Source organism: Ascaphus truei, chromosome 18 (assembly GCF_040206685.1).
Source record: "Ascaphus truei isolate aAscTru1 chromosome 18, aAscTru1.hap1, whole genome shotgun sequence".
In the NCBI taxonomy this organism is placed as follows: Eukaryota; Metazoa; Chordata; class Amphibia; order Anura; family Ascaphidae; genus Ascaphus; species Ascaphus truei.
The window spans coordinates 19,639,245-19,662,730 of record NC_134500.1 but is presented as its reverse complement, the minus strand read 5'-3'; the positions used below and the strand labels follow the sequence as shown (position 1 = coordinate 19,662,730).

Below are 23,486 nucleotides of genomic sequence, written 5' to 3'. Positions count from 1 at the left end.
CTCCCGGAGCCGGGCGGATAGGGCGCCGCCATTGCGGAGAGACTCGCGCATGCGCAGTAATCGCGCGAGGGCAGGAGAGCCCCAGATAGGTCGCGCATGCGCAGATAGGGGTAGGGAGCTAAGGCAGCTCTTAGGAGGTCGCGCGAGGGTAGGGAAGCATAGGGAGAGCTTGAGGCGGCCATTAGGAGTTAGTGTAGGCAGAGGGGAGGAACGCACGCGGTCCCAATGTTATTGTAGGGGCCTCGGGACTCCAATTCCCATGAGGCATAGCGAGGCAGGCACCAGGTGCTTGATAGGAGCCAATAGGGATGTAGGACTGCCCTGGAGGAAAAGAGATACATTTCCCGGGCTTTGCATGAGTCACGTCAGTCAGGAAGAAGCAGAGCAAGGAGGCAGACAAGGGAAGGAGGTAGGGTGCAGGAGAGAGGGACTCCCCTGTATTAGGCCAGCACCCCCTTGGTCAGAGATAGCTCAGCTCCCCAGTAAGGTGAGTGTTGCCAGGGGCAGCCCTCAGGTTAGGGACCCTGCCACTTACATTAGTGGGAGCTGAGATAGGGAGGTTATAAAGAGTTGGAGCAGCGGAGCTGAAGGGGAAGGAAGGATGCAGGGAGTGAGTGCAGCTCCTGCATCCTGATAGGTACCCTCACCCTCCAGGTAGGCCCCAACTCCCCACCAGGGTAGTGGGTAATTTATAAGGGACAGCCCTCGATAGGGAGGTCACCCTTAGTGTGTGTAAGGTGCAGGTTTGGCAGTGCCACAGCGGGTAGTGCTGTGCGCACTGGCAAATAGGCACAGCGTGCGAGCAGTGTGTTTGCTGCGGGTTCCAGGTTGCTGTGTATGAGTGTCGTGTGTTGACGTTGCATGTGCTGGGCGCAGTGTTATGTGCAGCGTGTGTGAATCCCTGCAGGCTGACAGTGTGAGCTGTGTGTCGGCTGCAGGTGAGTTAGGCTGTTAGGATTAGCCAGATACAGATAGGACTGGGTAGCTAGGGGAGGGGGGGGCAGGTTATGGTTCCACAGGCCCTAGGAGTTCTCCCCAAGCCATCCCAGGTTGCGGTTCATCAGGGACAGGCCCTAGGTTAGGGTTGCTGTCACTCTAGGAGTAGTTAGTGATAGGAAGGGATAGCGGCGGTTGCTGTTCCCATGCGGTTGGTGTTGCCGTGATCCGGTTGTAGTTCCCGTGGAGCGGTGGGACCCTCGTTGGGGTCTACCGGCAGAGGTACCTGGAAAGGATCAGACGGACGTCTGACCCTTTTAGAAGAAAGTTGCGGTCCCGAGCATCGGAGTGCTCGGAAGGTATCTCAAGTATATAAGTGCACCAACTGGGCCCTAGCTTAATTTAGTGACTGCGCAGTCACCCACGACCTTCTGTAGGAGTACGGGACATTGGGTGTGGGGGTTTCACTGGACACTGGGTGGGATCACCTAGTGTGGGGGAAACGTCCTGCGAGACGTCACGGGTAGTGTCTCCTCGTGAGAGGGACACAGGTTATGAGGTTATGTGACTGATTATGATATTCTCTATGTTCATAGTAAAGCCCTTAGTTATATAATCACTGACTGTGTGTGGGGTTTCTAATTGGGTTCCTATGTAGGGTCATTCTACACGTCCATAGAATCCTACATAGGTGGAGGCGCTGTAAAAGAAGATTCGTTCCAGAGGATTCACCCCAGGCTCTCATTAGCGGAGGCTCAGACCTCCTGTGTGCCTGCAGGTATACGCACCACACCGGTAACACTACATGTTCTACTCACCCACACTACATATGAGATTGGGTGGGGTGGAAGACCCGTTACATATATATGTTGTGGTTATTTTGGGGGTTCAATAGGAGCTTGTTAGGTGTCCAGTATAAGTAAAAAATCAGCCTCATTGAACGTTGTCAAATTTGGGAAACTTGTTTAAGACGTTCCTTACATTTCATATAATCCTAATAGATATAGAGCCTTGACAAACATCAAGCCACAGATTAACAAAGCCTAATAAATAGGCCCTATTGGTTTTTATTCCTTACTGGAAAATCCTTCATAAGTAGCTTGAAAGAGCTATTTCCCATTTTTAAAGTAGCAATTCATGCCGTTTAAATGTGTTTTTTTTTTAACACAGATTTGAACCCTGCTTCCAGAGATACTTGCTTCCGTAGGTGGTGCCCCGGTAGCTGCTACGGCTGAGCTAACTGGGGTTTAAAGCTCCCGCATCAGGTAAGCCAATAGGAAGCTGAACCAGATGACATCACGGCTTCCTATTGGCTTGCAGGGTGCGGGACCTTTCAGCGTGAACTCTGTTAATTGAGTGGAGCAGCTACCGGCATCCCTGCCCCATCACAGTTAAATATCTCTGGAAGCAGGAGCTTCCCGGAGCTGAACCCCGTTAATTTCCCTTTTTTCAATCCAACGTATAAAAAAATGGAGAGAAAAAAAAAATGGCTTGGCTTGCCGCTTTAATGTGATTGCACTATTCTACCTTACTACTACATTTACATTCACAAATGATCATAAAACACGTCTCCTCATCACTGATTCCTTTAATGTATTCCAGTATACGGCATCCGGAAGCATAAAAACACTTCCTACATTTAAGGACTTGCTTGACTGCAAAAAGTATGCAAACACCGTTCTGCAATAAGAACATTGCCTGCAGATTCTGCGGGTTCTGTTGTGATATTGGTTTCTGCTACCCAGGGAGCTCATTATCTCCTCATTAAATGTTTGATATAAACATACCACATTTTATGGCACTAACTCTGAAAAGAACCTATAACAATTTGCCACTGAGTCAGGTTCTACAGTGGTGAGTTGTGCTATGCAAATAGAAGCGTAATTAAGACATTGTAATTGATAAGAAAAATAAATATAAAAGCGACAACAGATTTCATTGTTCCCATGTGACCACATGTAATTTTGTCTTAACATAAAACAAAGCGTTACAACACTTGTGATGCATTTAGAGCAGCTTATTGTGGCTCAATTTGCCCTTTTAATGCTTCCTCCTGCATTATTGTATATCCCAATAGCATCATTTTATTGTCAGCTCAGTTTGGCTCAGATTAACCTACTACAATGTGTAAGATGTATGGAGATGTGAGTATTTTGAGGAGTCCAAAAATAGCTCTGTGGATAGTGATATGTTTTATTCTAAGCTGCTAACTGGTCTGGTATTTTCAGAGCCATTGCATTGTATTGTATGTCTTTATTTATATAGCGCCATAATGTACATAGCGCTTCACAGTAGTAATACAAGTGGTAATCATATAAATAACAAATAATATAAATAACAGGTCATGGGAATAAGTGCTTCAGACATAAAAGTAACATTAAGGAAGAGGAGTCCCTGCTCCGAGGAGCGTACAATCTAATTTTTAGGTAGGGGAACGTATAGAGACAGTAGGAGGGAATTGTGGTAAGTGCGTCTCAAAGCTATTTGCTATATATGCTATATACTCTAGCATTCTAGAGTATAGATTCCGGATTTCTGACCATTCTGCTCACAATAATATCATCTTGTCAAAAACCGGTATTTATAAAAGTAGACATTAAATTTGCTACTGAATGTACAGTACCTGTTCCCCACGTTAAAGGACACTCCATTAGAGAAAGTGTTGACCTCTGCATCAATGCAGATCACCTACTGTGTGTTAGTGGAGTAGTGGTGGACAAAGAAGGTTCATTCTCACATGAAAGCCCTGTTCTTCAAACTGAAGCAAGGACAGCAACCCCAAAGAATTCAGTACAAATGAACGGGGTTGATCTCTTCTCATACTCCTGGTCTCATTCTCTTCAAGAGTTATTAGGTCATCAAAAAGGCATTTTTGTACGAAGTTGATCCAAGTTTTATTTTGTGACATATACTGTAATTCTCTAGTAGTCCCAAGTTTTACTGAGCTATATATCTATTTTCTATTTCGTATATATTAATGGGTCTTGTGAATGGACCCTAAACCATCCTTGAAGGTCTATGAAAAATGCCTCTTGGGGCCACTTAGCTGTTTATCATATAATGCCTATCACAGAGACACCCCCGGCGACACTATTTTTTGTTGTAAAACTAAAAAATAGGTTTGAAGCAGAGGGTCTCCTGAGCTATATACCGATCCGGGGACCCTCTTCTTCCCGAGATACTTATACCGAAAGGGGCTGCCAGTATTGAAATGGCGGCTTTAAATGACCGACGTCCTGTGAGCCCATAGGACGTCATCCCTTGCGACTTCCTATCGGCTCACGTGACGCGAGACATTTAAACTGCGCAGAGATAGCGGCAGCCCCTTCCGAGGTAAGTATCTCAGGAAGCAGGGGGTCCCTGGAGCTGAAATTAACATGGTTCGGCTCCTGAGACCACCTGCTTCAAACCTATAAAACATGTTTTAAGGAAAGGAAAAAAACAAAAAAAACGGGTCTCCAGGAGTGCTCCTTTTAAACCTGTAGACAAGCAATATCCTACATGTGTGTGTTTTTATTTTATAAATCCGTTATGTACTATTTATTTTAAAACAACTCTGAATTACATTTGTTTCATATTATAATGTAACAAGCATTTTTTGTTTCTATATCAACCGTTTAAGTCACATCCTCTTCTGAAACACTCTGGCACACCCCTTTTTGAGCCCTGCCCTCTCTCTAGCAGTGCATCAATTGTATCTAGCGACTGCCTGGTCACATGATCTTCCCCACATAACGTTGCATCTTTGGTCCTCTTCTGCTGCACTGACGGCCATTTAGTGCAGCGGTGCCCAAACTAGGGGGCGCAAGATTTTTTTTGAAGGGGCGCAGGCGGTTGCAGAGGTCCAACGCTCTTCTCCAAGGCATTTAAATTAAATGCCGGGGGACCGCGCGAGGCCTCTGCAGCCTCTACTTACCGGGATTCAGACGGCTTTAGGACGCGTGACCATGGCAACCCGGCGTCAAATGACGCTGCGGGGTCATGCGACGTCACGGTCGCCTTGGTAACATGCGGGTCACGTGATGTGACGTCACACGACTCTGCGATGTCATTTGATGCTGCGCGAGGTAAGGAGGAGGAGGAGGAGGGGGGGGGGGGGCGGCGCACAACGGAGGAGAGCAGGCAAGGGGGGGGGTGCAGCAAAAAAAGTTTGCGCGCTCTTGATTTAGTCAACCCCCCGGAGCCGAATCTTCGCCGATCAATCACAGGAGAACAGATCGATCAGCAACTTAGCTAATTACTTATCATTGTGTGGGTTGTATTGATGCACATATTGAATGGAATTTTTTTTTAGATGGCTGCTTGAACTGGTCCTTTATTGTACAATAATCTAAGGTTATTTCAAAAGGGCTTTACATTTTTTAAATAATAATATCAGTTTCAAGTTAGGCGTATTGGTACCGTAGAAATGTAGGCATGTGTGTAGGTTGTGATACTTTTTAAGGGACCAGCATGGTTTTTTTTGTAGACGACTAGAGTATGTACAGTATGTATACCTTTTATATAGTGCCACACATATATAGAGCACTGTACAGCAGTGACACAATAGGAACAGGCATTTCATGCATAACGGTAGTCATTAGGAAGAGATCCTGCCCCGAAGAGCTTACAATCTAAGTGTAATTAACTCTGTATTTGAAGAAATACTATACTAGGTATAATATAGAACAGATCTTTGAAAACAACCTTAAAATCATATACAAGATAATTATGTTTAAAAAAAAAAAGCATAACATTGATTTTAAGAAACTTGTCGCAGCTCATTAGAGAACGAGAGACACAAGCATGTTACAGGGCTGTACATATTAGAAAAGGTCATGATTAACTCACCATGGAAGTTTCCTTAGGTTGAACACACATTACACATTGCAGTGATCCTAATATGTGTGTTATCCTTTAGAGAGACTCTATCGTCTATGTGTCCCAGCCTTCCCCTAGATTCTTCAATGAAATGTTTATGACAGCGCCCTTAGCAACTAGTCAACTCTTACTGGTTCTAAGCCAACACAAACACAAAACATACTTGTGTAACACACCTATCTACCCGGCTACACAGATAGGGTGTACATAACATAACATTGTCTCTGATGTTTCCGTAACCGGGTTTAGACCCGTGTATCGGTGTTTCCACCCCCAATCGCAGATCGGGGCCATTACTGGGTGTTTGTGGTACATACCTGCTGGTAACAGGAGGGCCGAGTCGTCTGCGGTAACTTTGGGACTTCAGGCTTCTGGGGTCCATACCCCACGATATACTTAGCAGTACAGCGCCTCCATCTGCTGTAGGATCCAGGGATATGGAGGCGATGTCCGCTGTAGAATCGTATCTCTACCCCCCAGTTAGATCACACACTAGACAGGAGGTATATTGCAAAACAGGAACGGGTTTATTACTACTTTTAATGCAGTAAGGTACAGGTACTCAGCAGTCACCTGCCGGATCTCAGTCTCGTATATCAGCTCTCAGGTATCACCGGAGATAGTCCCTGGACCGTCACTACGGGCCTAGGGCACCGCAGCCGTCCTAGCTCTTCCCCACCTCCCTAGCGGAGGCAGAGGTATAGTCACACTACTCCTCCCCAGAGGGAAGAGCACATGGTTAGGCCCCAATCTCAGGCTCCCAGTCGTGACCTGCCTTCCTCATGGGGAAGAAACAACAACAACCCAACTTTAGGGCGGTCTTGCCCTTAAGTACAGCAAGGGGGCGGGCATCCCGTTGGCCCAGCCACAACAGGATATGCCATCCCCTGCCGTCACTCAAGTGCAGTACCAAAGGATGAAGGGGGAAAACCCATAATAACTACTGGCAGACCTGTGAATACCTGGGTTTACTGCCAGCCCATAGGGTAGATTTAGTAACCAGGGGGTACCCCGTTACACCTGCTTTACTAGAGTTTAGCTCAGTGGTTTTACCTTTTATCTCAGGGTCTCTCCGTGGGTCCAGGCCTGGCCTGTAGTAGAGTGGATAAGTGCAGGAAAAATAGGAAAGGGGCCAGGAACTTTTAAAATAGTGGTGATCTTTATTATTGGTTCAGCATACAGGGCATTCCGCCATAGAACAGATGTCAGCAGTTATCAGGACAGGTTTTCAATGATGATGGCATCCGCCTAGAACAGTAGCTATTCCCCCTCCAGACAGGAGTTCCATGTAGTCAATGTAGAATTGGAACCTCACGCCTTCCATTGAATGTGGGGTCTGGATTCACCACCCCCCTCACAAGAGTAGCCTCTCTTGGTCCTCAATTCAAGTACCCTACATTTCAGGAATCTCATCCCTGTCTGTTATTACAAGAAAGGAGCTTTCTCCTTTCTTCCTGCCTGAAGTCATTGAAGCTGCCGTGGGTGCATTCCCTGGGGTCACTTTATGATAAAAGGGATCCCCTATGCAGGGAACTCCTATGGGGTCCCTCTCCCCTTGGATAGTCAAACTGGAACCACTCATCCCCAGGGGTCCGGCCCCTCTGGGTAGAACTAAGGACTCACCCCCTTGGGGTCGGATTAGGAACTCAATCTAATTTAGAGGGATCCCTATTTTTATACAGGAGGAGCGGCCATGAGTCTGCCCCAGTATCTGGGCAGATCTTGCTGTAGCAAGGCCCTCATCCTGTTAGGTGATCCAACTGCTCACAAGCAGGCATGTGACATCACAGAGCTGAGAAAGTCCCACGGGACGCGTTGGTGCATTTGTGCTCTTCATCCTCCTGTAAGCTTACACAATAAATACCCTTAATTTTTTATTATGGAGTTGCCCTATATTATTCCTTTTTTTTTTTTTTTTCTTTTTTTTAACTTATGTAAATATTTAAAAAAAAATGTTTTACTTGGAAGTCTTTTTTTTAGTATTGACATTTGGAGTTTAGGGTGTTTTACTACCCTTATCCCTTCCCTTTGTCACCCCTTAGCCTATCTTTCTATAGGTCCTTTTACAGAAGAGCGTTCGTAATTGTAATTACGCACCTCTCTGTAACGGTAACGATGCACGGAACATGCCCCCTGCGGCGTGTTCCTTCCGTACCTGTTTACTTCTGATCGCCGCCCTCTAGCTGCGAGTCAAGATCCTGTGTCTTTAAGGATTCTGAAGCAAGCAACACCATCTTGCTTCCTGGCAAATCCTGCCCTTTTCCTCCTGACAGGAAGTAAGCCTCTCTTTGACTTTCTCTTTGCATTTAGTCTTTTGCAGCCTGCACTGGTGCCTGCTAGTATTCATCGCATACTGTTCCTGCCTGGACCTTTGCTTATCTCCTGTGGATTCCGAAAGACTGGGACAGTCACTCATACTACTGAGGTTAGTTTACCGTCGGGTAGTGTAGGTACCTGCTTAGTAGGGTTCACCTTGACGTGGTAGCAGGCTTATAATTCCTTAGCCATTGGATTAGACTAAGAACCCTTATGTTATGTTTAGTTTCGCTACACCTTGCGGTTTCTGTCACTATGCCTTTAAGAAGTCTGGACGTTCTCCAAGAAGCAATCCTTCTCTGGATGTTACCTTGTGCTCTGGACTCCATGCCCATGTTCCATGTTCCTGTTTTCCGTTTCCAGACTCCCGTGCTGAAGCCTTGGCTTCCCACACCCCCGCGTTGGTGCCTGAGAACGCGCGCACTCCCGCTCTGCTGTCAGAGCATGCGCGCACATGCAGCTAGATCACTCGTGTCTCTGAGTAGGCACTGCACCTCCGTACGCGTCGCGCATTCTGATGCACGCGGCGCGGTCACGTGACTACGTGTGCCGATCCCCAGCTGCACGGCAATTCACTCCCTTCGTATCCCCTGCGGCCTCCCCACCTCACTAACGGGTCCTTCCCTTTCCCTGCGCTTGTGAGGAGAGCACAAGCATGACACTCTCCTTCCAGTTGTATATGAAAATAAAGTAGCATTTCTACGTGTTTAAAATTTTCGAAACACCTGATTTTCTTTAAAACAAAATATAATTTACTAAGATTACATAAAATGTTTAAAGTTGTTCACTTTTGTCTTAATTGTGACTACATCCTAAACCCCTTGGGGTTGCTGTCCCATCTGGCAGCAAAGTGGGTTAAATATAGCCTAGATTTGAATGTCTAACAAGGTCATATACATGAGACAAACACAAAATATCCGTTCCCCGGCGCTTAAAAAAATTGGTAAATAATCTAATTACCGTAGTCCAAATAACAGTCCAGAGATAAGTAATGAACTCCAGATTAAGATGTTAGATTGTCCCAGAAAAAACACAGACAAATGGGAGTGTCCTTGTAGGTGTCTCCTAAGAAATAAACAAAGAGCACACCATTGCGCAGTATATTGGAACAGGAACACTTATCTAAAACTTAAAGAACCCTACTTACAGGAATTAATCTTGCTCAGGCATGGGATAGAAGCTGTGCTTGTGCCACGTCTTCACCTCGATCATCCACGGAACTCACGTGGTGTGACCGGATGAAATTCCCTCAGATGTTGGTCGGGCTCGCACAACGGACCAATACCGGTAGCGCCCGATTGGGAAGGGAAAAAGACATAGCACTAGTGCAATGCGTAGCTACACTTTTAATAAAATAAAAACCAACCAACCACACTTACAATGTGTCAGTGGTAAACAATCGACTCACGAATGCCGTACACAGCCTGTATCCCACCCGAAGTACCCGGGAATCAACTGACCAGCGTGCACGGGATCTCTCACGGCTCGCTGGTGATGATGTCACTTTCCGGTGTGTCTCTTCTGGTGTCGGGCGGTTACGGCGTCGAGACTGGCATACACAACACTAAGCTCCTCCTCCCTACGCGTTTCGTGACCGTACGTCACTTCCTCAGGGGATATAATTTGCACCTCACATTGTCTAGTTTAGGTTAGTGGAGATTCTGCACGAAGCAGTGTAGCAGAGCACAGCCCAGTAATGATCAGGATCACTTCTTTGCATACTTGCATTAGCTGCTGATTACTGGTATTAAATATCTGTATAAATTGACAGTATAGTATACATAACGGGCCACATTGATTTCCGTTTACAGAGTTCCTCAGATTATTTGTTCTTTGTCTTGTTCTATACATATCAAATGTTGTTTTTATTTACCACCGTTTTTATATATTACTGTATTGCGGGGTTGCCATGCTGGGTCCTCCTTGCGATTTAAACTTTCCCTAGAAGCCTAGAGTCATGACGCAGCCGTATCCATGACAACTTGTTGTGTTTGTAAACAATTGCACACTGCATGGAGCCCGTTATGTCACTTCCGGCTTTCACATATCCGGTTTTGTCACTTCCGGTTATGAGAGCCGCGGCTGCTGGCAATTTCAAACGCAATCAAATGGGCTATATCAAGGGGGACCCAGCATATCCTTTTTACTCTCTGACGAAGCGCCGCACAGGCGTGAAACGCGTAAGAGTTACCCTCCATTCCTGTCTGCACCATGGTGTCCAAATAAAGAAGTTTTTTTTTTACTCCACTGCTGTGATCCTGATCATTACTGGGCTGTGCTCTGCTACACTGCTTCGTGCAGAATCTCCACTGATCTACTGTCATCACAGATGCACGCCCTAAGACAAGAAGAACACAGGCTGTTTCTCATGTGAGTTTTACCATTTATTATTGGGAGGTATCAACAAGGTGATTGTAAGCGTGTGTAACATTGTCCCATTGGGTGTGGTGTGGTGAAGCCAATTATTCTCCATTCACAGCACCCCCAGGACCTTATGTGATATGTCCAATACATTACGCTCACCTATATACCCTACACTCACCTAATTGTGACTTGCCTGTCTGATTTCCTTCTTCAATCAAGAAACCCTTTATATATGTCATTTGGATTGTTTGTCTATAGTCATTTGAGCACTATTGCTGAACTTTGTTCTCCTATTCTAGTTTAGGTTAGCGCTTGTAGGGAGTTTATTTAGTTATTGTGTTTGTGAGGAAGGTCATATACATAGTTAATATAAATTGCAGCACAGAATGTCCAACCGTTTGGAGATATTTTCTTGGGCTTTTGACCTGAACAGACTGTGACCAACTTAGCAGTTGAGCAAAAGGCTCTGTGGTGCCACTACGGGCAGGAACCATGGATTTTATTTATTTTATTTGATTGAATCAGATGTTGCAATTACTGCGTGTGAAAGCTAAATAAAATAAAAACTGTGCTGGTAAAACATTTGAAAGTAAAATGTAATCACATAAGTAGTTTCTAAGGATATTGGCTTGACATTTATCTCTGCATACTTTTACATTTCATTCTAAGTATATATATATTTATAGACGCTTACCTTAATGAGATAACAAATCCAAGCAGCAAACTAGCAATTAATTTGCACCGTAGGCTCTTCTGATTTCAGCAGTAACCAAACGGACTAACCAGATGTTATCTTATGCTTTGAGCTCTGAACAAAGTATTACAAATCAAGACCCGCTGACACTAACCAATAATATAATCACCAAATCAAGAGCTATTTTTTTTATTCTGCCTATCGACATAAATCCTTCAGCTTCTTATAACAATTTCCCATTCAAATGTTTAATTATTCCCATTGCTGAATATATTAAAAAAGTGAATACTATAGTTACAGACATATGTACTAAGTGGTATGAAGCTGTAAGGCATCTTGCAGTCCATTCAAGGGAATTCATTATTATTACACCCGCGACCACCGCGTTATAAACGGGGTCGCGGAAAAAAAATGGCCGCCGAAAAATTCACAGTGTGCTGTGAATGTATGCGTGTGTGTGCAGTGTGTGTGCAAAAAAAAAAACTTAATTTTTTTTTTTAATTTGGGGTCCACACTCAAACCGCGTTTTAATTTTTTTAATTTTTTTTTAAAATTTTTATTTTTTTGGTGGTACCGTGTCCGCCGGAGGGGAAAAGCTGAGAACTCTCCCAGCATTCCCAGACCCGGTGGGGCAACAGCACACAGCACTTACCCGGCATATGGCAGCTCTTCTCCCTGTCTCTGCTTCCTGCTTCTGCTTCCGTCTTGCGAGAGCAAGCTCCCTTAAAGAGACAGTGTGTCTGTGTGTGTGTATTTGTGTGTGTGTGTGCAGTGTGCTGTGAGTGTGTGCAGTGTGCTGTGAGTGTATGCTGAGTGTGTGCAGTGTGCTGATGTGTGCAGTGTGCTGTGAGTGTATGCAGTGTGCTGTGAGTGTGTGCTATGAGTGTATGCAGTGTGCTTTGTGTGTGTCAGTGTGTGTGTGTGCAGTGTGCTGTGAGTGTGTTTGTGTGTGCAGTGTGCTGTGAGGGTGTGCTGTGAGGGTGTGCAGTGTGCTGTGAGTGTGTGCAGTGTGCTGTGAATGTATGCAGTGTGCTGTGAGTGTTTGCAGTGTGTGCAGTGAGTGTGTGCAGTGAGTGTGTGCAGTGTGTGTGCAAAAAAAAAACTTAATTTTTTTTTAAATTCGGGGTCCACGCTCAAACCGCGTTATAAGCTGATCCGCGTTATAGCGGATCACGATATAACGGAGTTGAGCTGTATTTCACACAGAATTATTGTCTCGTGGCAGAATGTTCATCTCAGAAATATCCCAGTAGCCCTTGCTCCCAGCCTGCAGTTCCCCTGCTCATCCACCGAGACTGCTGCTCCTCCTGCTAAGTGCTGCCAGAGAACCTTCTAGACTCTTTAACCTACCCTGCACCTTTTCCTCTGCCTCCACTCTATCCTATTTAAGCCTTCTTTTCCTATTTGCCTTTGTATATTGACCCGTACCTGTTCCTTAAGTGTGTTTTTGCTTGTTTGACGGTTAAATAATAATCTAGGTCCTTGCCCGTAATCTGCCTTGCCCCTTTTTGCCCTGTTCCTGGTGAGTTTCCAGACCGCGGCTTGTGACCCCCGATTACTCCACTTTGCGGCCTGCCTTGGACCTCTGCTTGTGACCCCGACGTCACCACTTTGCTGCCTGCGACCTGTGCTTGTGATCCTGTTTACGCCATCGCTTCTTGCCTCACTGTTGCAGCCACTGGGGTCCACTCCTGCAGCAGAGCCGCACCTTGACACTTACATTGGTTGGCTACATCCAAACACTGGTCTAGCTGGTGTTATCCAAGGATATGGTTGAAAACTACTGTCATACAGGAAATGTCTTTATTATGGATGGAAGTGAAAGACCTTATGAGGTCACACAGTCATGTACACCAATATTCCTGAATGACTTTACTGCTGTCCAATGAAATGCATCACTGTACATTGTGACATTAACCCAGTTTTTTTACAGGACAATCATCATCATCATGACTAAGAATGTACAACACATTTGATGATGGTGCCTTAGAAGGTCCATACATGTATATTGCTTTGTTTTAATCACTCTCGTCTTCCACGGAGTCTGGAGTCCTGACTTGCAGAGCTAAGATTTACTTACTCAGCAGTCTAATATAGACTTCCCTTTCAAAGGTAATTTACATGTACAGTGTGTGTAGTGTTGTAAGTTACACGAAGTGTACAGTTCTCAAGTTTGGTGATGAACACATCCCAGAGGAAGGATTCTGCTGACAAACTGATAGGTGAAGAAGACATGTGGGCTTTGCCAGGAATCAAACCGGTAGTTGTCTGGAGACAATAGTCTGGCTGGGTTGAGACTGTGCTATGGCAAGGGAAAAACCAGCTGCAAGTGTAGTGGGGTTTAGAAAATGAGAGGAGAGAGGAGAGAGACGAGAGAGAGAGAGAGACACTAAACGGAAGTGGTATAGTATAGAGAACTGAATCTCCTGAGTGGTGCTACCAAAATATATGTTTTAAAGCGTCAGTGACGGCGGGAAACGCGTCAGAGGTGCTCCTGCATTTCTCTTCCTTCGGCACCATGCCATAATAAATTTGTTTTTTATTTTTATATGATCCAGCCTCCAGTTCTCTATTTTTGCAGTGCTCCTTTGCTCCCTTTTTTTTTTTGCTTCAACTAAACTGAAGTGGTACTGGGTGCAGGAATTTGTAAGCACTGTAGGTGGAAAGAGATACTCTTCGCTACACTGATAGTATGTAATTAGCGTGATTAATCGTATTTAAAACAACTGACGGCAACGTCCGGATTTAAGGTAGAATAGTTGCAAATACGACCTCGTTAGGGTGCTAAATGATGCATAGGTTGGATCACAAAATAACATTGAAAGGATTGCTCTCAATGAGTGCGACTGATTTATACATGCAGCTTGATTTCAAGGAATAAGGCCTGGTGCCCGCTGGCTACTGCAGCGCCCGCTGTTGCGGTTGCTGCAGGGACGAGAGCCCTCCCCTCAATGGCGCCGGGCCCGCTGCGAGGGGGGGCCGCAGTGCTGTGGTGAGAGTTGCTCCTGCTCTCAATAGAAGTTAGAGCAGGACTCGCGACGGAGCGCTAAGCCACGCCCCCCGGCGGTTCAGCCAATAAGGGCGGACCTGCCGGGTGACGTCATGGCCGCGCCCCGTCACTCCCCCGCCACGCCCCCCCCTCCGGTCTCTCTTCCTGCAGCTCACTGTAGACCGGGGAATCGGCTGCACGCGCCGCCAGTCTCGCGGGCGCGCGTGCAGCTGAGGTACTGGGGCCTCAGCCTAAGAGACTAGCTTCCTTGGCTGAGAGATACACTAACTAAACGAGACTTCAAAAGTCTGCGAATATGCATCACATGGGTTTCTAAATAGGATTGTTCATGGCAAAAAATGCCCCAAGTCAATCGTTCTTTGATCGTAATTTGAATTCATTACCCATGGAGACTGTGTTGGAAGATACAATAGATTTGTTCAAAAAAAGGTATGACGTCTTTTTAGATGTGAAAGGTATACAGGGGTATACCAAATAAGTATACATGGGAAGGCTGTTGATCCAGGGAGTAATCTGATTGCCAATTCTTGGAGTCAGGAAGGAATTTATTTTTCCCCTTATGAGATATCATTGAACGATATGTCTCTGGGGTTTTTTGTTTGCCTTCCTCTGGATCAATAAGTATAGATATATGATAAAATATCTGTTGTCTAAATTTAGCATAGGTTGAACTTGATGGACGGAAGTCTTTTTTTCAACCTCACCTACTATGTAACTATGTAACTATGTAACTATGTGACTATGTTCTGTTGACTTTTTGCCTCACCCGAGGGTCTGCCAAATGCTAGGCAGCCTTCCGCTGCAAAATGTGACTCTCAGGGCAAACAACATGATGGCACGTGTAACGGGTATTCCACCCCACCCAATCTCATATATAGTGTGGGTGAGTAGAACATGTAGTGTTACCAGTGTGGTGCATATACCTGCAGGCTCACAGGAGGTCTGAGCCTCCGCTAATGAGAGCCTGGGGTGAATCCTCTGGAACGGATCTTCTTGGTTCAGCGCCTCCACCTATGTAGGATTCTATGGAAATGTAGAATGACCCTACATAGGAACCCAATAAGAAAATACACACACAGTGATTATATATATACTAAGGGCTTTACTATGAACATATAACACATTACATAACCTTATGCATCTCAGGCCCAATGTCTGACGTTCCCACCCAGTGTCCTGTAATCCCCCACCCACATGTCCCGTACTCCTACGGAGGTCGTGGGTGACTGCGCAGTCACTAAGTTATCTATTAGGCCTGTTGGTGCACATGTGTAGAAATACCTTCCGAGCACTCCGATGCTCGGGCCCGCAACACACTTCTCAAAGGGTCAGACGTCCGTCTGATCCTTATTCAGGTACTTCCGCCGGGGACCCCAACGAGGGTCCCACCGCTTCACGGGAACACAACCGAATTACGGCAACACCAACCGCATCACGGGAACAGCAACCGCCGCTATCCCTATCTATCCCTAACTAACCCTAAAGTGACAGGAACCCTAACCTAGGGCCTGTCCCTGATGAACCGCAACCTGGGGTGGCTTGGGGAAATCTCCTAGGGCCTGCGGAGTAATAACCTGCCCCACTCCCCTAACTACCCAAGTCCTATCTGTAACTCCCTAACTACTCCTAACACTAACACGCCTGCAGCCGACACACAGCTCTCACAATCAGCCTGCAGACAGTAACACACGCTGCACACACACTGCACTCATTACATGCAGCGTCACATGCAACACTCATCACAGCAACCTGGAACCCGCAGCAATTAATCCACTGCTCGCACGCTGTGCCTATTTGCCAGTGCGCACAGCACTACCCGCTGTGGCACTGCCAAACCTGCACCTCACACACACTAAGGGTGACCTCCCTATCTAGGGCCGTCCCTTTCCAGTTACCCACTAACCTGGTGGGGAGTTGGGGCCTACCTGGAGGGTGAGGGTACCTATCTGGATGCAGGAGCTGCACTCACTCCCTGCATCCTTCCTTCCCCTTCAGCTCCGCTGCTCCAACTGACTTGACCAAAGCCCGGGAAATGTATCTATTCTCCCGGGCTGAGAATCCTCCAGCCCTATTGGCCGCTATGAGGCACCTGGTGCCTGTCTCCCTATGCCTCCTGGGAGTTGTAGTTCCCAGGAGGCTGCTATAGCGTTGGGGCCGCGTGCGCGCTTCTCCTGCGCATGCGCGAACTACTAATGGCCGCCTCAACCTCTCCTGCGCCTTCCCGGCTAGCCCTGCGCATGCGCGACTCAGCCCTGTCTCTGGGGCTCTTCCTGGCCTCGCGCGATCACTGCGCATGCGTGAGACAGTCCTCAATGGCGGCGCCCTGCTCTGCGGCCGCCGGGACCTTAGAGATGCGATCGCGGCCTTAGCAACGGCCCGATCGCGTCCCCGGCAACCGGCCGCAGACAGGAGAAGCCGCGCTGCTCCCTGCTCCAGCCCCCACCCTTGGAAGCAGCCGTCGGGTTTTTCAATACCCGCGATCGAGCTGCGCCAGGGAAGGGGGGTCTCCAGGAGCCACGGGAGCTCCAGGCTATATTTTTGCCTCACCCGAGGGTCTGCCAAATGCTAGGCAGCCTTCCGCTGCAAAATGTGACTCTCAGGGCAAACAACATGATGGCACGTAAAACAGGGACGGCAGGTGCTTTCCGTTAAAACCTTATTCACTAAGCTATTTATATGCAAAAATAAAGACGTTATTGAGCTCATTAGCATAGTGTTAACATTGCAGTATCCTGAAATAGCGTGTTGTTATCGTTAAATAAGTTGCTATTATTTATGCCTTTGCCTTACTTCCATTCTGACCCTAAAATAGGGCTTTTTGAGAGGCGCAATGAAAAGCCCTGTGATATTTGTCAATCATTTTTTTTTGAGACGTCCTGAATTTGGAGATATTTATCACTGTCCGGCAGCGGCGAATGAGACGTTTATCGCACTTCGCAAATGCATATATCATTCTTATTGAATTGGATGATAAAATCGCAGTTTAGCACTGCGGGGCTATACGTTTTGGAGAACACTGTTAAAGCACTGTATTGCAACCGGAAATCTCTCGCCTCCATTCCCTCGCTCCCTCTCTTGTCCAACAAAAGCCCTATTTCAGGATCTGGGAGGAACGTCGGAGTTAGTTAGGACTTAAATAAAGTAGCGGTATTTCCTGGCGTTAACCTTAGCGGAGCTTCGTGAATCATTTAGGCCAGGGGTGCGCAAACTTTTCAGTCGTCTCCCGCCTGCCTGCTCTTTCCCCCCCCCTGCTCGCGCCCCCTCCTTACCGTGTCTCTGTAGTCAAATGACGCAGTGGAGTCACGTGACAGTGATGTTGCGTTGCTATTTGCCATGGCAACACGTCGCCGAAGACAAGGTAAGGGAAGTTTCAGAGGCCTCACACGATCCCCCGGCATTTAATGTAAATGCGTTGGGGAAGAGGATGGGGCCTCTGCAACCGTCGCACCCCCTGGGGGGCGCACTTCCTAGTTTGCGCACCCCTGATTTAGGCTATAGTGAGCCCATTTGCATGTCATTAACAATAATGGCCATTAAAAATGACGTCAAGATATTTGCTTCAGTGAATACCGCGTTCTGATTAACGGTGTTAACTTAGATTGTTTTCTAATTTTTTTTTGCTCATGAAATTGCTACACAACAATTTTGATCTGCATAAATATGCAGGTTCCTTCATTGATTTATAATGTTGGATATGTAGTTTCAAAGTTTCACATTAGTGGATTGTATAGAGCTTAATGCTAAACTTATCAAGTGTGACTTTTTCTCATTCCATGTCAACTTTCAAGATATGTTTTTGTGAGACTGTCACTTTAAGATGGAGGGTATTTAAACTTCCGGTTTTCTCTCCACCTGTATGGGACCTCTGATGAGGCGCTGTGTACAGCGTGAAACGCGTCAGGCTATTTTTTTTTCTTTTGTTGGATCCATGTATACCGTTTTTATCAGATGTTTTGCAATTAAAGCGTGAAGATTTCATTATGGTCTGTCTGGGACTCCATGATGTTCAAAGTTAGATTAATGTCACGTTAAATATTGTGAGTGCATCTCTGAGCCATACGTAGCAGAAATCATCAAGATGACATTATACACTCAAGAATATTTCAGTTTGTTTGCTCTGCAGTAGATCAACTATTCTATGATTGCACCTCCCAAATAAACCATCCCATCATCTTGCATTTAATTTTGTAACCATGTTTTTTTGTTTACAGCTCTGCAGTTCATTTGCCCTATTACTGCATCCATATCTCCCTGAAGACCGTTGCTGGCAATAAAAACCCAGCACAGAAAGCCAGTGAGATAATGACTGGGGAGGGTACGGAGCTGATTGAAGCCCAAACAAGTGAAATATCAGTGCTGGACCATTAACTTACCAAAAATAGTTGTCTGTATGAGACGTTCTCTCCTTTCTGGGGGTGAAGCAGCCCACACTCCAATCAAGTCCTACTTCGATGGTTCAATCTTATTTATTTTTTGTTAGAAAATGATTATTTCCCTTTTAATCTCCATCACATACTTCGATTTTAAATCCTTCTAAAAGTTGATGTAAAACTACTATTTGAAGGTATTGTCCATATGGCTGCCATTGTCAAAAAACGTTAATAACTCCTCCGACAGACGTTTTGGAATAATTGCAGCATTACAAAATATAGTATAATTTCTTAATTAATCCCTTTCAAAAGCAGATTAGGTGAAAACAAATGATTTCCATTTATTGATGGTTTATTATGTAGACAGCACACCACCATGTGAAATACAGATATAAGAATACCCACCTGGACATGGGATAAGATAATAACATGAGCGGTCATCAGAAGTTGACAATATAAACAGAGGCCCATATTTACTGAGCAGTGTCATAACACACCTTCTGCTGCTGGGGAACATCTTATATTCCATTCACATGAATTGGCTGGAAGGTATCTTAATTAGGATAGCACCGCTTAGTAAACATGGGCCAGAGTATAATCTGAAAGTCCACATAATGGCGGAGTTGTTCCAGGGAAAATATATAGAATATACTTGTTTTTTTTTATTATTTGAAATTTCTAGTAAGCTTTAAAGAAACAAACAACAAAAGGAAATCAAGGCCTGCTCCGAGCACAAACCGGCCCATTGAAATGACATGCGTGTCGAGGCTAAAATCCAACCTTCGTTACGTGACTGATTGTGACGTTAACCTAACTTCACGTTAAGCCTAACCGTGTATCTTCAATGGACCATAACGTTAAATTGTTTTCTCCCTTAAAGAGCATATAATGGCCGTTTAGGTTAAGATGGAGATTTAACGTTCCGTTAGTTAGGTGATACCTAAACTTGGCGTTACTCACGTCCCTGAAACAATGCTTTGCCAGGTTCTGCGTGGGTGTAACTACACAGTTATGCAGCCAGCCCCCTCGCCCCCAACGGGTCAGGTTTTCAGGATATCCCAGCTTCAGCTCAGGTGGTTCAATCAGTGGCTCAGTCAAAGACTGAAGCAGGGAATGAGCCACCTGTGCCAAATCTGGGGTATCCTGAAAACCTGACCTGTTGAGGGGGCTTGAGGACTGGAGTTGAAGCACCCCTGAGTTAAACAACAGGTAACACAGGATCTGGAGTGCAGAGAATATGTGGAATAAAAACAGCAAAATATAGTGCAACACTGTTTAAATAAGGTTTTGCTAATTAGGAGTGATTGTGGATTATCTCACTCATGAGAGAGTGAGAGATATTCAAGCATTAACTTCTTTGGACATGTCTAGCACTTCGCTTCTGTCCCTGGGTGGGCTACATGCTTATTTGCTACCTCCATGTGCGACTTGAATACTTTTTTAAGCTGATTTTTTTTTTTAATATAAAGCAATAGTGCACTATTCTGTTCTTTCTCCATTTTTTAGGTATTTGGGAGCCACTTCCTATACTTTCAGCAATTTATTGAAGATCCGCAGTCTGCCTAAGGAAGTTGTTAATGCAGTACAAACAAATACTTGACTACAGTATCTCCCTCGACACGTGAGTGAGATAATGCCCACCCACTCTTACATTATCTGAACCCCTTATTGAAATAGTGCACTTATATTTTGCGCTTTGTATTCCGCAGATTCTCTGTGGCACTTTGCGCTCGGGCTCCTGTTTTCTCTGCACTTGCCAAGACGATTGGAAAATACCCTATTTCCTCAATTCTAAGACGCACCTTTTTTTCGATTTTCACATGTCTGAAATCGGGGTGCGTCTTAGAATCGATGTATTGCAGATGGTTGAAGGACAGGTTGGCGGCGGCAGGACAGGTCATAAGTCTGCAGGTGAATGAAGATAAGAAGACAGCAGGTGTGCGGTGGCAGAGGCGGCTAATAGATCATAATAGCAGGAGCAGAGCGGCATAGGGGAACAGCTTGGAAGGTGCACACTGTAACACAGAAAGTTGACCGGTGTCTGACTTCCGGTTACAGTGTGCACCTCCCAAGCCGTTCCCCCTATGCTGCTCTGCTCCTTCTCAGCTCTCCTGCTATTATGATCTCCTGCCACTGCACCCCACCGCACGCCCTCTGTCTTCTTATCTTCATTCACCTGCAGACTTTGGACCTGTCCTGCTGCCGCACACCCACCCGCTGTCCATCTTCAACCATCTGCAGACGTGGGACCTCTCCTGCCGCGCCGCCCGCTTTATCCTCCGCTGACATGGGACCTCTCCTGAAACATGGTAAGTGAAAAAGTTATTTTCCTGGATTGTAAGGGCCAAATCGATGGTGCGTCTTACAATCGAGGAAATACGGTAGTCTTGTTTCTACAGAGCTGCACTACTCTCAAGGATTGTCATTTTTGCTATTCCTTTTCCGAGCACTTTTGCACTGAATAAGTATATTTATTTTCACACACATTATTAACTATTTCAGAAGTGGCATTTGCACTTGAACATGGCAATATTTCCAGTGTTATTTCTATGCCCTCGCCTCTCTCTTTTTCAACGGGAGTTAAACACCTATGTCGAGGATTGGATCGGATTAACCCCAAGACACATTGACCCTGTGACATCACGTTATTGGAAGATGACATTGCAGTATCAATTCATACAATAACATGATGTTAAGCCTATGCTAATGATATATCGAACAGCTGTTGCTTTAGCATATAATTAGCTTTGTGGATATGCATTAACCTTGGAAAATAAATGTCCGTTGCTGGTTTTGTCATGGAGTCCAATACTCATCAAAGAGGAGGGAGCTAAAGTTGAGTGAATATTGATTATTGATCGGTTGGATTGAGACCTAGCCCAACGAACCGCATGTCCACATTCTCTAGAAACCAGGCGATTGGGGAAAGGAGCAATTGCCTCATAAATAATTTTTCTCTTCTAGAATCTAAATTAAAGAGGCAATAAAAGGGGGTGGATTTTTGGGCTAAATTTATTTGTATATAGCATTGAAGCAAGGGTCTCCGGAGCTGAACCCTGTTTATTTCAGATCTAGGGAACCCTGCTTCCAGAGATATTTACCTGCGAATTAGGTGTCGGTGGCTGCTCTGGCTCAGCAAGCCGGGTTCACAATATGTCCGCTGTTCAGAGCTCTCAGGTCCTGCGGACCAATAGGAAGCCGTGACATCATCGGTGCGGCTTCCTATTGGCCCATGTGATGTGGGAGCTTCAAACCTGAAAGCCTTGCTTGCTGAGATACAGGCACCTACTGTACTTCAGAGGTAAGTATCTCCGGAAGTAGGGGGGCCCCGGAGCTGAAATGAACAAGCTTCAGATCCTAGACCCCCTGGTTCAAATCTGTTTTTAAAAAAAAGAAAAAAATAGCCATCTGGGATTGCTCCTTTCAAAGAAGCATTAATCTATGGCCAATAAAGAGAACAGTAACTTACTTTATCTGCTTGTAAAACAGAGGTTGGGACAGCGGATATCCTTTCAATTCACTATAGCTTTCTTGTTACGGTCAGACTTAAATTCACTATCATAGGTACATTGTGAGCATTTTCTGCTAGTGATAATGGAAAACGGTCTGCAGAGTAACATTTGGTATTTTGAGGTTTACAGACTAAACGAATACCCCGCTAGACGAGGTAGCTACAGTCGGTGGTGCTCCCTAGGTAGGTAGGCAATAGCACTAGATCAAGAAAAGAAACCCAGTTTGAGCACTCTTCCAACTTTCTGGATGATTAGTGTACGGCTTAAAATATTTTAATGTCAACAAGGAATGTTAAAATATAGGGTTTTATAAAAAAAAAGCAACAAGGACGCAGCTGTGATCCGAGTACGAATGCTGTGATAGGACTCTGGATCCAAATAGATGCGTATGGTTGACAGAGTGTTTCAGTCACCACTAGTAATCCAAGGAAATAAATTGGCTTGATGTCTGTCCCCTTAAATAAGGGGAAACAGAACATTATGAGGATTTTCGAGGTTTTACACATTTCTAAATTAAAATAAATAAATAAATAAGCAATTAACAAGCCCTACGGTTCGGAAGTTTAATGCTCCTCTTTGGAAAATGAGTGAAATAAAATGTTGCTAGTCCCACCCTTTCCACGCAAAGAAGTTCCTCACCCCCATCTCTTGCACTTTTCCTTGTGCCGTCCTGATACTATCTGATGCATTCTCCTCAGCCTGTAGGGTGAGCCGTTCCAGAAGATAGATTATTCTCTCCGGGCTCACCGACTTGCTGCTTCTTGATCGGCGGAGCAGGGTTGCATTGCCGCAGCGCGTACACCGTGGACTTGAATGCAGCCTTTTTACAACTTGCTGTATCTCGCTGCCACTTAGCATTTGATGGCCCAATGGGAAAGGAGCAGGAGAGATGGTGCCCCACGGTTTCTTGGACATTCTGCTGAGGAACAACAAAAATAAAACGCACGTCTCTCAGTTCTTTGGACCTCTTTCTATTCAAGCCCCAGGTGACTGTTCCTCTGTGTTCAAAACAACAAGGTGGTTTCTTGTCACTGTCTCCATCCCCATAATGTAATCTTATACTATAGAGCAGGGGTGCGCAAACTTTTTTTGCTGTGCCCCCCCCTGCCTGCTCTCCTCCGTTGTTGCGCCCCCCTTACCTCACGTGACCCGCGGCGTCCTTTGACGGCACTTTACCATGTCAACCGTGATGTCACACGACCCCGTAGCGCCATTTGACGCTGTGTTGCTATGGTCATGCGTCCTGAAGCCGACTGAATCTTGGTAAGTAGTGGTTGCAGAGGCTTTGCGGGGTCCCCCGGCATATAATTTAAATGCCTTGGGAAGAGCATGAGACCTCTGCAACCGTTCACGCCCCCCCCAAAAAATCCGCGCCCCCAGTTACCGCACTGCTGCCATAGAGGGATGGCCAACTTCTGTCCTCA

At 45.7% G+C, this 23,486-nt stretch overlaps 1 protein-coding gene and 1 long non-coding RNA gene across 2 annotated transcripts in view; one reads left to right on the top strand and one right to left on the bottom strand.

Moving 5' to 3' along the window:
- Positions 1 to 5,873, bottom strand: part of LOC142469003 (tetratricopeptide repeat protein 24-like) — a 44,279-nt gene extending 38,406 nt beyond the window's left edge. Inside the window, exon 1 of the mRNA XM_075575794.1 lies at positions 5,767 to 5,873. The gene's annotated coding sequence lies outside the window, so the exon portion shown is untranslated. The remainder of the gene's footprint in view (positions 1 to 5,766) is intronic.
- The window catches only part of LOC142469004 (uncharacterized), a 40,398-nt gene that overhangs the window by 11,300 nt on the left and 5,612 nt on the right, over positions 1 to 23,486 (top strand). Inside the window, exon 2 of the long non-coding RNA XR_012788934.1 lies at positions 20,057 to 20,171. This is a non-coding gene — a long non-coding RNA (uncharacterized LOC142469004). The remainder of the gene's footprint in view (positions 1 to 20,056; positions 20,172 to 23,486) is intronic.